The sequence below is a fragment of the Emydura macquarii genome, unplaced genomic scaffold, assembly GCF_026122565.2.
Source record: "Emydura macquarii macquarii isolate MOO-44397 ecotype Brisbane River unplaced genomic scaffold, CSIRO-AGI_Emac_v2 contig_369, whole genome shotgun sequence".
Classification (NCBI taxonomy): Eukaryota; Metazoa; Chordata; order Testudines; family Chelidae; genus Emydura; species Emydura macquarii.
In genome coordinates, this window is record NW_027130506.1 from 15,152,806 (window position 1) to 15,167,727 (window position 14,922).

At 42.4% G+C, this 14,922-nt stretch overlaps 1 protein-coding gene across 1 annotated transcript in view; it reads right to left on the minus strand.

The window, feature by feature from the left end:
• The window catches only part of COL22A1 (collagen type XXII alpha 1 chain), a 266,483-nt gene that overhangs the window by 198,235 nt on the left and 53,326 nt on the right, over positions 1-14,922 (minus strand). The window lies entirely within an intron of this gene.

A 14,922-nucleotide genomic window follows, 5' to 3' on the forward strand; every position in this document is an offset into this window, starting at 1 on the left:
GCCATTTTGTTGCCCATTCACCCAGTTTTGTGAGATCCCTTTGTAACTCTTTGCAGTCTGCTTTGGACTTAACTATCTTGAGTAGGTTTGTATCATCTGCAAATTTTGCCACCTCATTGTTTGCCCCCTTTTTCCAGATCATTTATGAATATGAATTTATGAACTGAACAGTACTGGGCCCAGTACAGACCCTTGGGAGACACCACTATTTACCTCTCTTCATTCTGGAAAATGACCATTTATTCCTACCCTTTGTTTCCTATCTTTTAACGAGTTACTGATCCAGGCGAGGACCTTCCCTCTTATCCCATGACTGCTTACTTTGCTAAAGAGCCTTTTGTGAGGGCAGTTGTCAAAGGCTTTCTGGAAATCTAAGTACACTATATCCACTGGATCATCCTTGTCCACATGCTTGTTGACTCCCTCAAAGAATTCTAGTAAATTGGTGAGGTATGATTTTCCTTTACAAAAGCCACTTGACTCTTCTCCAACAAATCGTATTCATCTATGTGTCTGATCATTCTGATCTTTACTATAGTTTCAACAAGTTGCCTGGTACTGAAGCTAGGCTTACTGGCCTGTAATTGCTGGGATCGCCTCTGGAGTCTTTTTTAAAAAATTGGCATCACATTAACTATCCTCCAGTCATGTGGTACAGAAACAGTTTTAAATGATAGGTTACATACCACAGTTCGTGCTGCAATTTCACATTTGAGTTACTTCAGAACTCTTGGGTAGACACCATCTGGTCCTGGTGACTTATTACTGTTTAATTTATTAATTTGTTCCAAAACCTCCTCTAATGACACCTCAATCTGGGACAGTTCCTCAAATATGTCACCTAAAAAGAATGACTTAGGTTTGGGAATTTCCCCTGACATCCTCAGCCATGAAGACCAATGAAAATAATTCATTTAGTTTCTCCTCAATAGCCTTATCTTCCTCGAGTGCTCCTTTAGCATCTCACTCATCCAGTGGCCCCACTGGTTGTTTAGCAGGCTTCCTGCTTCTGAGGTACTTACATTTTTTTTTTTTGCTGTTACTTTTTGAGTCTTTGGCTAGCTGTTCTTCAAATTCATTTGTGGCCTTCCTAATTACATTTTTACACTTCACTTTCCAGAGTTTATGCTCCATTCCTCAAAAGGATTTAACTTCCATTTTTTCCTTATATAAAATATCAAGGCTATGATCTGACTATTTGAGAGGAGATGCCACCACTCCTGTGGGAGCCTGAATAAGTCTATATCAAGCCCATGCCAGCATCTCACTTCTAGAGAATAATAAAAATTTCTTAGCACTTGTATAGCACTTTTCACCACGGATCACAAACATGCCTTACCAACAGTATTTGACTTTGCAAAATAGAGAACTATTATTTGAGACCAAGAATTATAGACAGGGGAAACCTGATGTCTTGGTTCCATAGACAGAGGTCAGGCTTAGTGAGGGAAAGTCCTACACTTGAATAGATGGGTTACAACCTGGGGGAAATCCCCATCATTCAGAAAAAGCTGCTTCAGATTTATCGGTTTTACCAACATATATTTTCTAGTAGGTTTTTGGTGCTGTCCTAAAGCCCATTAGAAACTGCGGCCTGGTCTACAATTACAGCGAAATTCAGTGGAAGTCGACGGGAAATAAATAAGCTACATAGGGTGGCTTGCATATCTCCTGTCGACTTCCTAAATTCTAAAATGGAGGTGGAAAAACCCTTTCCTTGCTCTAGGGAATAGAAACTATTCCTTCCTGGGATGGGGGAAGAAGGTGGGGAGAACTGGGGAAAGCAACCCTCTGTGTAAGAGGCCTCCTGACTGACAAATGGAGCATATTTGATACAAAATCAATGAGACATCAGCAAAATAGAACCAAGCAATTTCATTTTCATAGCAGAATGGCTCTTTAATAGATGAAAATGTTTGCAACTAATGCTAGTTACAGTACCGTGCCCCACCTGCAATGATGACCGCAGGCTGCCACTACCCATGAGTGTATTACTTTGCCCTTACAGTTTAAAAATAAGTTCCTTTTTAAAATGGTAATAATTATAAAGGGAGTGTTTTCCTCTGAGGCAAAGTTCTTGGGTTTGGTCTCTGATTCCAGCTGAGGTGAAGTTAATACTCCCTTCATAGCATGGATTTTACCATCAAGCACAAGGCTCTTATCTCTCAGAACAACCTTTGAAGGGGCCAATGTTGTAATTGATTTGAATGAATAAAGAGGGAAGAAAAATAGGAGGTGAGAGAGAGAGGCAGAGGCCGGGTCATCCCCATGGAAACACATCAGACTCTGATACAGTTTACAGCGCTCTTTGCAGGATAGTTCCAAGGTTCTATGGCCTTTAATTAACTGGGAAGGTTGCAAGCCGAGCTGATTAGACTCTTTGTAGCAAACCATGTATTTGATGGAAGTGTAGCTTTTTTTCTATGTGCATTGTTGCCCCAACCAAACAGGCCAGAATAATATCAACTGGTTAATTATTCTATTCTTATGACTGTCATCCTCTTCCTCTCAGGGGCTGGGCCCTTTTCTCCTATAGGCAAGGGTACTCCCTCAAACTGCAGTATGTTTCTCTTGTGAGACTCAAAACCCTTGACTGACGTCCCCTGCTCTTCTAACATGAAGTTCCCCTTTGGGAACAGTACTTGGGAGCATTCCTCTCTCTCTCCTAGTCGTGTGTAAATCTGATTCTTAGCACAAATTGACATCCTGCTGGGCTTCGTGTACTGATGGTTACCTAAACAACAGGCTGTGAATAAAGCAGGTTAAGACTAGCCAGGAAATCCAACACCTTTCTCCCTTCTTCTTCCCCCTTCAAACTCAAAAGTCCTCCCCTGACCAGGTAAAAATTATTTTCTTAATGAAAATACTACCAATCCAAATCTTCATCACTTGGTGCAGTGCATCACCAAGTCCTTTGCCCTTCCTGGGCCACAGCCGTTTCCAGAGTCTGGGTCACTTTTCTCCTCTTGTAGCCAGCATTTGCCGCTCTTTCTCTCAGGGGCCAAAAACATTCCTTCACCATCTGGTTGCAGCAGGCTCAGAAAGCTACCGCAATGTGGCACCACCGCGCTAATTCTCAGTCTCTCACAAGGGTTCCACCCTTGAGGCCGTAAACTATGAAGTACTATCAACTCCTGCCACAAACATCTGCTTTACTCTTCACTCCAGGCTACTTCCTGTGCATGCTTCCCCCTTCTCTGTTGGCTTCTATAACCTACAGATTGGCTTCGCTACGGCGCTAAATCAGCACCACTGCCATCAATGCAGTGGCATCAGTTTAGCTGGTCTGGTGAAGATGTACTAAGTCAATGGGAAAGCACACTCCTGTTGACATCTGTAATCGATGGGAGGCACTCTCTCATCGACATAGCATAGCGTGGACACTGCTCCAAATCGATCTAAGGTACATTGATTTAAGTTACGTTACTTACATGACTTAACTAGCATAACTTAGATCAACTTAACAGTGAGAGTTCTATGGCACCTTAAAGATTAACAAATGTATTTGGGCATAAGCTTTCATGGGCAGAAACCCACTTCGTTGGATGCATGAAGTGGAAACTTCAGTTTGATAGATAGATAGATATACACATGCAAGGATGGGTGAGTTATAGCACAGTGAGGAGGCGAGCGTTAACAAGGTTAATACAACCAGGGTGGATGAAGCCGTTGACAACAGTTGATGAGAAGGTGTGAATGTCAAAAGAGGAAACATTATTTTTTGTATTCACAAACACCTAGAAGATAATAAGGTGATAAGTAAGAATGGACTTGTCAAGAACAACTCATGCCAAACCAACTTGAGAGCTTTCTTTGACATGGTAACGCCTTGTGGTTAGGGGAGAAGCAGTAGATGTGGTATATCTTGACATTATGAAGGCATCTGATACTGTCTCGCATGACCTCCTTGTAAAGAAACTATGGAAATACACCCTTGATGGAGCTATTATAAGGTGGGTGCATAACTGGTTAAAAAACTGTTTCCAGAGAGTAATTATCAGTGGTTCACAGTCAGGCAGGAAGGGCATACTCATCCGCAGGGATCAGTTCTGTTCAATATCTTCTTCAATGATTTAGATAATGGCCTACAGAATTCACTTACAAAGTTTGAGGATGATACCAAAATGGAAGAGGTTGCAATTGCTTTGGAGGATAGGATTAAAATTCAAAATGATCTGGACAAACTGGAGAAATGGTCCGAAGTGAGTAGGATAAAATTCAATTAGGACAAATGCAAAGTAGGATAAAATTCGATAAGGAACAATTCATTGCACACATACAAAATAGGAAATGACTCCCTAGGAAAGAGTATGGTAGAAAAGAATCTCGGGGTCATGGGGGATCACAAGCTAAATATGAGTCAACAGGTAACACTGTTGCAAGAAAAGCAAATATCATTCTAGGATATATTAGCAGGACGGTTGTAAGCAAGATACAAGAAGTATTTCTTCTACTCCACTCCACACTGGTTAGGCTTCAACTGGAGTATTGTATCCAGTTCTGGGCTCCACATTTCAGGAAAGATATGGACAAATTGGAGAAAGTCCAGAGAAGAGCAATAAAAATGATTAAAGGTCTAGAAAACATGAGCTATGAGGGAAGATTGAAAAAACTGGGTTTGGTTAGTCTGCAGAAGAGAAGACTGAGAGGGGACATGATAACAGTTTCCAAGTACATAAAAGATTTTTACAAAGAGAGAGAAAAATTGTTCTCGTTAAACTCTGAGGATAGGACAAGAAGCAATGGGCTTAATTTGCACCAAGGGCGGTTTATGTCGGATATTAGGAAAAACTTCCTAACTGTCAGGATAGTTAAGCACTGGGATGAATTATCTAGGTAGGTTGTGGAACCTCCATCATCTGAGATTTTTAAGAGCAGATTAGACAAACACCTGTCAGGGATGGTCTAGATAATACTTAGTCCTGCCATAAGTGCAGGGACTGGATTATGTGACCTCTTAAGGTCCCTTCCAGTCCTACGATTCTATGATGCTCTATTACTAGAAGTCCACATTATCCACAAGAAAATGGAGAAGCTGAGAGAGCTGTACAGACAGTCAAGAAAATCTACAGCAGGAAGATCCAGTCCTTACTCTTCTGAGTTACGGAATAACACCAATAGCACCTACTGGATATGATCCAAGACAAATCCTGATGGGAAGACAACTCAGAATCTTTTCCAAAATTGAAACAATAGTTCTATATCCAAATTGGCCAGACATGAATAGAGTAGAATAGAGTAGCCAAACTGGATATAAAGGCTAAAAGAACTTATGAACACTTTTACAACAAACAAAACTCAGAGAACTGTCGGGCATAGAACCTGGTGACCATGTTTGTGTCAAATTGAATGGAGAAAAAGAATGGACAACTCCAGCTGTCATAAACAAAAGAAATTCATTGCCCCAATCATATGTGATCAACACCAACAGTAGAGAGCTCAACAGAAATCATCAACTTCGACAGTTTGTCCCTCATAAAGAACAATCAACAGAGCAAACTCTACAGATGGCAATGCAAAACAAGAAGACAACTCAAAGACTCCAAACTGACCACAGGCAGTCATTGCAACTACAGGTCAGCAGGACGACTAAGTTGTTACGCATTTGTGTCATGTAATTAGAAAACCCGTACAAAACTTACACACTGATTTGTACTAAACTTCAAAGACAGCATGATACTGTAAACATTGTACATAGTAGGAATGTAGAACTTAATGGGGAGATGTAATAGAATGCTAATCTGTGTCATACTGTTCAGCCACTAGGTGACACTGTGTGCAAAATACCTTATTTAAACTAGCTTTTCCCACATCTGGCAGAGCATTAAAGGATCTTATGATGAATACACTTGGTACAGATGTACATGACAGCATGTCTCATCTCTCTCTACCCAACATAAGAGCCCAAATGTTTTACAAAGGAAAAAAAAAAAGGTCTAGTGTTCACTTTTCAGCTGTAAAATAACTCAGGCTGGCACAAAAGCAGCAAGTGCTTTTGCACAGTTTAGCCTGCTGTAAATTACTGGGAACTGACTCAGTGTTTAGCTATAAAAATCTAAGCCTGTATGTTAACAGCCTGGCCACTTGTGTCCAAAAGAGCTGAGTGCCAATATGGCAGCACATCAATCTGTGCCAGCATTCAAGTTTAAGTGCTACTTCCAGAGGTGAAATTACAGGAAAGGCAGGACCGCAGCTGTTATCCTCATTTGGCTGCAGCATGGATCCAAGATCTGAGGCAAATAAGAGCATTGTCATCAACAAACAAGAATTCCACTTGCAACAGTGTTTTCAATGAACCCTGCATCAAACATTGTGTGAATGTCTCAAGCCTTTAACCAACTCCTCCGAATGCTCTACGGAGTTGGGTGTCTTGCACAGACGACAAATGCCAGAAAGAAAGAAAATCTGGACTGACACAAACGGCCTCCTTCTTGGGTTCCCAAAGCCAAACTCCAACTAGCTCTCAAGTGATCAAACTATCTGTAGAAGAGAATAATAGATGCAGCTTCTTTCAAGACCAATCAACCCTTGCTTCCCATCTGCAAAGGAAATCAGTTTCCTAAAGTCATCTGCTCTGCAGCAGTCTTTTCTGGGCTTTTCATAGATACACACTGTCACGCTGGCTGGATGGGCGGAGGGGGGCATTTATTATATTTTTTAACAGTAATATGTCAGAATCATAGTAATTCATCTGAGAATCGCCATGTCAGGTACCGTTAGAAAGGCTATAATGTGCAAAGTTAGATGATAATGTTTATGTTCATGTGTTATGTGTGCAATGGAAGTTATGAATATGTTTTTATCTGTATTTCATATTGTACTGTGTTTCTGGGCAAAACCCCAGACAGGATGGCTTCAGCACTAGCCTGCTTAATGGCCCATTAAGGTACTGGCCCCAGGCGAAGAAGCCAGGGATATAGCTGATGAGTCACCAGGACTTACTCATGTGACTCTGGACTCCATCTTATTCCTGTAAATTTCCACAAGCAGCATGGCCAAGGCCAAAGGACATAAAAGGCAGCTGCACGACATCCATTTTTTCTTCGGTCTTCAGTCCACCTCTGGATCAACTCATCTACAACTGAACTGAAGCTGTGAAGCAAAGGACTGAGACCCATCCAGGTACTGGATGTACACCAGAGGGACTATACAAGCCTGCAAACTCCACAATTCTACTAGAAACCTGATATATATGGACTTTCCAATTATTTGTATGTATGCGATTGCTTTAATCCTTTAACATTTATCTTATATTTTGTTTCTTTCTTTTTATAATAAACCTTTACTTTTATTTACTAAAGAATTGGCTGGCAGCGTGGTATTTTGGGTAAGATCCAAACTTATATTGATCTGGTACTGTGGCTGACCCTTTGGGGTCAGGAGAAACCTTTTTGGTAAAGAGCATAGAGTTTAAATAACTAATCTCTTTACTGGACCTAGTGGTTGATTGGGAGCCAGAGACTGGAATGCAGTAAAGGGGGCTGTGTATGTTTTTATTTTGGCTTCTTGATAACCAGTGTGGGGAATCAGAAGCGCTGTTTGTGGCTGGTTGGGAAGTCCAGCTTCAGTGTCACCCACCAGTGCAGGGAGAATCTGCTGTCCTTTTATAGCCTGTCCTGACCTTGGCATTTTCAGGTGGCTGCCCTAGGCATGGACGGGTCACACATACAATTTAAAGCCAGAAGAGATCATTTGATCATCTACCTGACCTCCTGTATTGAGAGAGACCATTACATTTCTCTCTTGTATTGAGCTCAATAACTTGTGTGTTGACTAAAGCATAACTTTTGTTTAGCTAAAACAAATCTTCCAGAAAGGCATTCAGTGATCTGAAGACATCAAGAAATGGAGGATCCACTAATTCCTCTGGTACATTGTTCCAATGATTAAATCAGTCACACCTCCTGTGAAAAATGTGAGCCTTATTTAAAATTTGAATTTGACTGGCTTCAGCTTCCAGCCATTGGTTCTTGCTTTGCCTTTCACCACTAGATTAAAGAGCCCTTGAGCGCCCAGCATTTTCTCCCCAGAAAGGAACTTATACACGGTAATCAAGTCAGTCTTCTTTTGATAAGATAAGCAGACGGAGCTGTGTAACTGCATTTGGCTATACTAAAACATATCTTGTTTGAATGGGCCCAGTTTACCAAGCAATTGGGGTTGCTCTGTATGACTGCCCCTAGCCTCATCATTATCTGACAATCCTCGTGTCACCACAAATTTTAAGAGCAGTGATTTTTATATTTACTTCCACATCATTGGTGTGAATGTTGAATAGTATCAGGACCAGTCACAATCTCTGCAGAGCCTCACTAGGACCACCCCCGTTTCAGGAGGATTTCCCTACTGATAACAATCTTTTCAGAAATGTCAGTTATCCTGTTCTTAATCCATTTAACACGGGCTCTATTAATACTGTCTAGTCTAGTGGTAATTTTTTTAATCAGAATGATGTGATGCTAAGATAACACTTTACAAAGATCTACGCATATTACATCTACATAGTAACCTTTATCAAACAAAGTTGTAACCTCCTTAAAGAATGAAATCATGCTTGTTTACATGATGTATTTTTCATAAAGCCATGTTGACTAGAATTATTTTTATTCCTATCCTTTAATTCATTATTAATTTAATCCTGTTTCTGTTTTTCCATTCTTTTTCCTGGGATTGATGTCAACCTGTAGTTAGCCGGGTCATCCTGCTTGCCCTTTTTGAATATTGGCACAACATTACCACCTTCCAGTCTTCTGGAATTATCCCAGTATTCTAAGATTTATGAAAAATTAACATCAGCAAGCCAGCTCTTTTAGGACTCTTGGATGCAATTTACTCAGGGTTGCTGAAGATGACTGCTTGCTTTCTTAGGATGGTTGAAGAACCTTTCTTGGTACAACCTCCGCTTGTTTCATACTGAAAGGACTGCCATCAGGTATATCCATGTAGCTTTCTGTTCCATTCCTCCAGAGACAGGTTCCCTGAGAGTTGATTCATCAACCATCTGATAATGTTTGATACTTCTACCTGGGCTGAATGTCTCCTGGTTCTCTTTCCTCTCTTGGCCACAAATCTCCAAATCATTCAGAACCATTTTTGGCTTATCCATCAATGGTATACCCTGTGGTCCTGATTCAACCCTAAACCAGCACTGGGGCCAGTTCAGGGACAATTGGAGAGTTTTGCATCCTTTATTCAGAGTCTGCTGCGGGCCCTGCTAGACCACTGTAAAGGCACGCAATTGACAGGGTATAAGAATATCCCATCCATGCCTATGTCTTTCCATCCCTCTCTCTATGTTCCCCATCCTAGAATGCCCTCTGCAACAGAGCACTTCCTGGCATAGAAGACAAGCAAGTGCACAAGGGAAACAATGAGAAAATATAAGGGAAATGATGAATCTGACCCTGTTTGCTGGTTATTCAGCCTAGCAGATAAATGGATGCTGAACTTCTATGAAAAAGCACTCAGTGAATTTAATATTCTGTAGTGCTTTGAAAATGTTGGGTGTCCCCAGTGCCTATGGATGTTGTGTACGCTGAGTTTCTCTCAAAAGAGGCTCGACACTTTGCAAATCTGAGCTCTACGTGTGCCGATAAGAGCATTATTATTATTATTAATTATTATAAAGGAGGGTAAATGACAAGAGTAGAAGTACAAAAACAATCATTATTCTATAAGTACCTGCTCTGCTCACACTCAAGTCTATGGATAATTGAAAACATACACAAAAAACCAAACAAACCAGTGAAGCTATATGCAGTACTAGCTCAGGAACTTATCCTACTTATGTTATGGACACTCAGTGAGTGGTCCTTAATAGCTGACCAGCTATTTATCTAAATAAAACATAGATTCACAGGCCACATTTCAACCCTGCTTAAGTGGCTCGTCACAGGCAACCTGGAAAACACACGTGATCAACCTTCACTCCAAGCTTGCCTCAGCTAACTTGAGGTCTGCAAGACTGTTCCTGCCGCTCTTAGAAAATACTTTTGCCAGCAGGGATTCCAAACTCCTTCCCACTTTCTTCTAGAACGTTCTCTTAGCAAGTTTCTCTCCAATCATTGCTGCAACCTTGCTTTCCCACAGCACAGTTGAAGCCATACATCACCCTCTCATAGCAATGCCCATAGGCCAATTCTTCTGTCGCCTGAAAGGTCCCCTGAAAAAAAAAGGACATGGAATGGTATCTCTGGTTTCTGAGGTACACTTTTTATGTTGCCCAGGAGATAAGTCTGTCTCAGTCAACAAGACTGTGATATCATTCTACTGCCTTTCAGATGGCTTACTTCAAGAAACGGTGTAATAAATTGGTGGCTACTAGTATTTAGGATCTAGAGGTAAATGGGGATTATAATACTATATGGGTATTAAATGGGGATTACTATATAGTATTAAATGGGGATTACAATACTATAATAAATCTGGATATTTTTATTGCCCATATAAATGTGAAATCCTGTTTTATATCCTACTAATCAGAATCTTTAATCTAGCAAATAAAGGCATAATAAGAACCACTGGCACTTAGACAAATTCAGACTACAAATAAAGCACTTTTTTATTTTTATTTTTTTTTTAAGAGTGACAGCGATTAACCAGTGGAACAATTTACCTAGGGACATAGCGGATTCTCCATCCCCTGCCAACTTTAAATCAATATTGGAAGTTTTTCTAAAAAGGTCTCTGTAATGCGGTGTATCAGGCCTTTTGAAGCCCACTGCTGGAGGCCCCGTGATCTTACCACACCCTGCTCCAGGAAAGAAACAGTGAAGATGGATCCTCCAAGCCTGCCTAGAAAGTCTGCAGGGAAGCAGCCAATCAGAGCACAGCAGGCCGAGATAAAAGGAGCTGCCGGGGATGAGCAGCTCAGTTTCTGGTTGGGACCAGAAGAGTGAGGAAAACTGGAAATGGAGATACTATCTGGGCAGGAAGGCCTGAGAGATACCCTGTATGAACAGATGGAGAGAAACCAAGGATTGTACCCCTAAGGTAATGGGTGAAGGAGATGGGACTGAGTGGGAAGCAGCCCAGGGACTGCAGCAGCAGCAGCAACTACCACTATTAAGGAAGCAGAATGTGGCTACTGTTTATAAGGTCCCTGGTTTTGGACCCAAAGTAGTGAGCAGGCCATGGGTAAGTGGCCTAAATCCCAAAGAGGGGATATGACTCTTTACTAGAAGCCCAAGAGAAATGACTGGATTAAAGGGGACCAGAGACGAGGCACCCTCAGGAAGGAGGGGCTGAGCCCAGCTGGAGCCACATAGAAGACTTCTGTTTGTGTTTGGCTTGGACTTGAGTACCCCAGAAGGGCATTGTCCGTTTTAGACTGTGTGACTGGGCCGGAAGGCTGAGTCACCGAAGACCTGCCCAGCAAAGGTGACAACCAACAGGGACACTGGGAGCAGGAAAAAAAGAGTGCAGGATCACACCCAGCCGACAGGAGGCACTCACGAGAGGTGAGTGCACCCATCAGTCTGCTACAGTTCAACCAACAGTTATGGACTTGATCCAGGGAACACCTGGTGAAATTCTATGGCCAGTGTCATGCAGGAGGTCAAACTGGATGATCATGATGGTCTTTCTGCCTTAAATTCTATTAATCTATTATTCCAGTTCCACTCATGTAAGTGCCCGGTTACCGAAAGAAGCTCCTCCTCCAGAATGCCAGCCAAAGCAGCCGTTTTTTAACCAACACTTCCAAAACAATGCATTCTGTTGGGAAGTCTTGTTAAGATTGGGACTGCGTCTATTACAATGATAGTTGACGGTGCATCAGAGAGGCAAAGTGCCCCTCAGTGCTTTCCAGTGAGAAATCCCAATTGCCAACACTCAATCCTATTGCCTTCTGAATTCTTTCAAGCTGTTTCCTGTTTTATTCTTTCTTTACAAGACTAAACCTTCGGCTGCCAATAACTCCTTTGGCGACTTGTGTGTAACGAATGTTGAACGTGTGTAGCTGTCAAGTTTTACAACAATAAGGTGGGGAATTTAGAGGAGAAATAAAAGGGAGTTAGGCTAAGAGATTTTGTTACCAATGGATCTTATTTTTTATTTAGGAGTCCTAGGATTTCAGAGTTCCAATGGCATTTCTACAATTACAGTGAGAATTAGTATCGCAGTAGTTAGCCCCATTTCCCTTCCTGCAATGGGAAGCCCCTCTATTCTTTTGGACATCTGCGAATCACATGCTATCCTACTCTTAGGCCAGAAGGAACCATCATGATCATCTAATCTGACCTTCTGTACGCTGCAAGCCACAGAATTTTGCCCACCCACTCCTATAATAGACCCATAACCTCTGGCTGAGTTACTGAAGTCCTCAAAACATGATTTAAAGACTTCAAGATTTAGAGGCGCCACCATTTATTCTAGTTTAAACCTGCAAGTGACTTGTGTCCCATGCTACAGAAGAAGGCGAAAAACCTCCATGATCTCTGCCAATCTGACCGAGGGGAAAATTCCTTCCCCACCCCAAATCGGGTGGTCAGTTGGTCATTTTCCCCCAGATTTGGCTCTTCCTTCTAAAATGACCTACTCTTCTTGTATCACAGCCACCACCACTCTTGTCTAGGGATGGGAAAACTCAGTATGACAAATTCAGATCTTGCTCATAAATTGTCTCTCCTGGATTCAGCCACAACTCAAGATGCTTGAGAGGCAAGACTGATTTTTGCACTGTATCAGAACATGAGTTCTGGGATGCTACCTGTTTTTATTTCATTCCCAGTTAATTCTGGAAACAAAGCAAGTATTACTTTCAAACAAGAATGTTTATTGTTTGCATAGCACAAAGTTTCACTTGCTGGTGGTTTAAGATTGTGTGTTTATTTAACTCAATGTTCCCTTCTAAACCATAGATGTACATTATAAGGGAAGAGTTTTGTGAGAAGGAAAACTTTTCTAAAAACAAAACTTCAAAGATTTCATGAGGCCCTATCTCTCCTGGCCCTATCAATACTGCTCCCTGATCGTTCAAAGGAGTCATTCTGCAGCAATGCCAGACACTTTTCCTATCCTGTTTAAATCTCTGGCTGGCTGATATTGCACACTGTCTTCATTAAGCAGTGCTACCTTTATCTTATTCTCTCTTGCAATTTTGAATTTCAGTATAAAACAAACATCCTTTTTCTTATTCCTCCTTTTAAAAGGCTTCAAGCCACCACCTCCTGGCTGTCGCTGCATATATATATGTACGTGTGCACACACACAATCTGTATTTCCTGAAAAGTTAATTTTCTGCAGTGTTCCCTAGAAGCGTGAGCAGATACTTCAATTGAAATACCTCCTTGAAAACAAATTAATAGAAAAGACATTTATACCTTTCACTTTAATTATAGTGGTGGCACTGACAGAGTAACAATACAGCAATTGCTTCAAGCACTAGTGGTATAATTCCTAGGAGAAGGAGATATGACAGAGTATTATAGCGCTTAGATCATTCCCTCCCTGCAGCCTTCATAGATAAGGCAGTTTTCACTTCCTTTCTGCAATCGCTCTGTGTGTAGAGCTACTGAGCAATGTGCACAGTCTGAATCCAACCCCACGAGGGAAACGAGCCACTGCTGCCAATAATAACGAAGATAGATGGCCCTGCTTTCCCTCCAACGGTGTGGAAAATGGTTCGCAGCCAGCACACCGTAGGTGCACAAAGGTGCTCAGATCCTGAGGTGATGGGCCAGGGAAAAGAAGCTGAATAAAATAGTTGGGGGGGGGGGCAGCAAAAGAAATCTTTCCTCTTGTACATCCCACGCAGTGGACAAACACGGTCACTAGCACTCCCAGGAACACCACCCATCCTCCAAAGGGGTGAGAAGAGGCAGGGAGGAGCCTTGACCCTGTTTTTTCTTGTCCATCCCTCGAGGCAACAAATCGCCGCAAGCACAGAGGGCAGCATCCAACACTTTCCTAAGGGATAATGCAACAAGGATGCACCTCCAGAGGCTGTGCGCTCCAGGAAGAATTGCACTGTCCTGCACCCTCAGCTGCCAGTAGAATCATAGAAGATGAGGGTCAGGAGGGACCTCAGGAGGTCATCTAGTCCAACCGCCTGCTCAAAGCAGGGCCAACCCCAACTAAACCAAAATCAGGGAGGGACAACATTGTTGTCAGCCCCATGACCAGAAAGTGGGACTGGACCTGGCTAGGTGCAGACAGATCCTTTGCTCCTGTTTTATACGGGAGGCCAGACTACAACTAGGTGGCTGCTCAAAGCATGCACTTCTGGCTTGTGATAGTTCTTGCTTGTTCCTTGCCTGAGGGCAGGTCTACACTTAAAATGCGGCATCAATGCAGCTGCACTGCTGTAGTGCTTTAATGAAGATACTCCGTGCTGATGGGAGAGGGAGATAGTTCTATCCACTCCAGGGGTTAGGCCAGCATAACTATATTGCTCTGAGGGTGAGGATTTTTATCACCCCTGAGGGTACATCTTCACTGATGGCAGCAAATTCGCCGCTGTCAGATTGATCTCTCCAGAAGACCTGATCAATCGATCTGCAAGTCGACTTGTTAAAGCCACCCCCTCACGTGGTGTAGTGATGACACCACATAGAAGAGGAGTTACGAAGTCGATGGGAGTGACACCAGCTACTCTGCGTAGCTGGCGTCACTCCCGTCGACTGCTGCCATATTTGAAGGTAAGTGTAGACCAGTCCTGAGTGACACAGTTATACTGATGTAAGTCTGTAGTGTAGACCAGACCTTAGACTTAGCACCTCCTTGGCCCCAACCTTGCCCCTGCCTTGCCTTACTCCAGGTTAACTGGCTCTGACCCTCTGCTCTAAAACCTGACTCTGGCTCTGACCCTGGGCACCAACCTCTAGGCCCAACTCCTGCTCCAACCACTAGGCATGACCACCAATGTTCTGATCTCTGACAGATACACATTGTCCGAAAGCAAAGATCAAAAAGTGCTTTAGG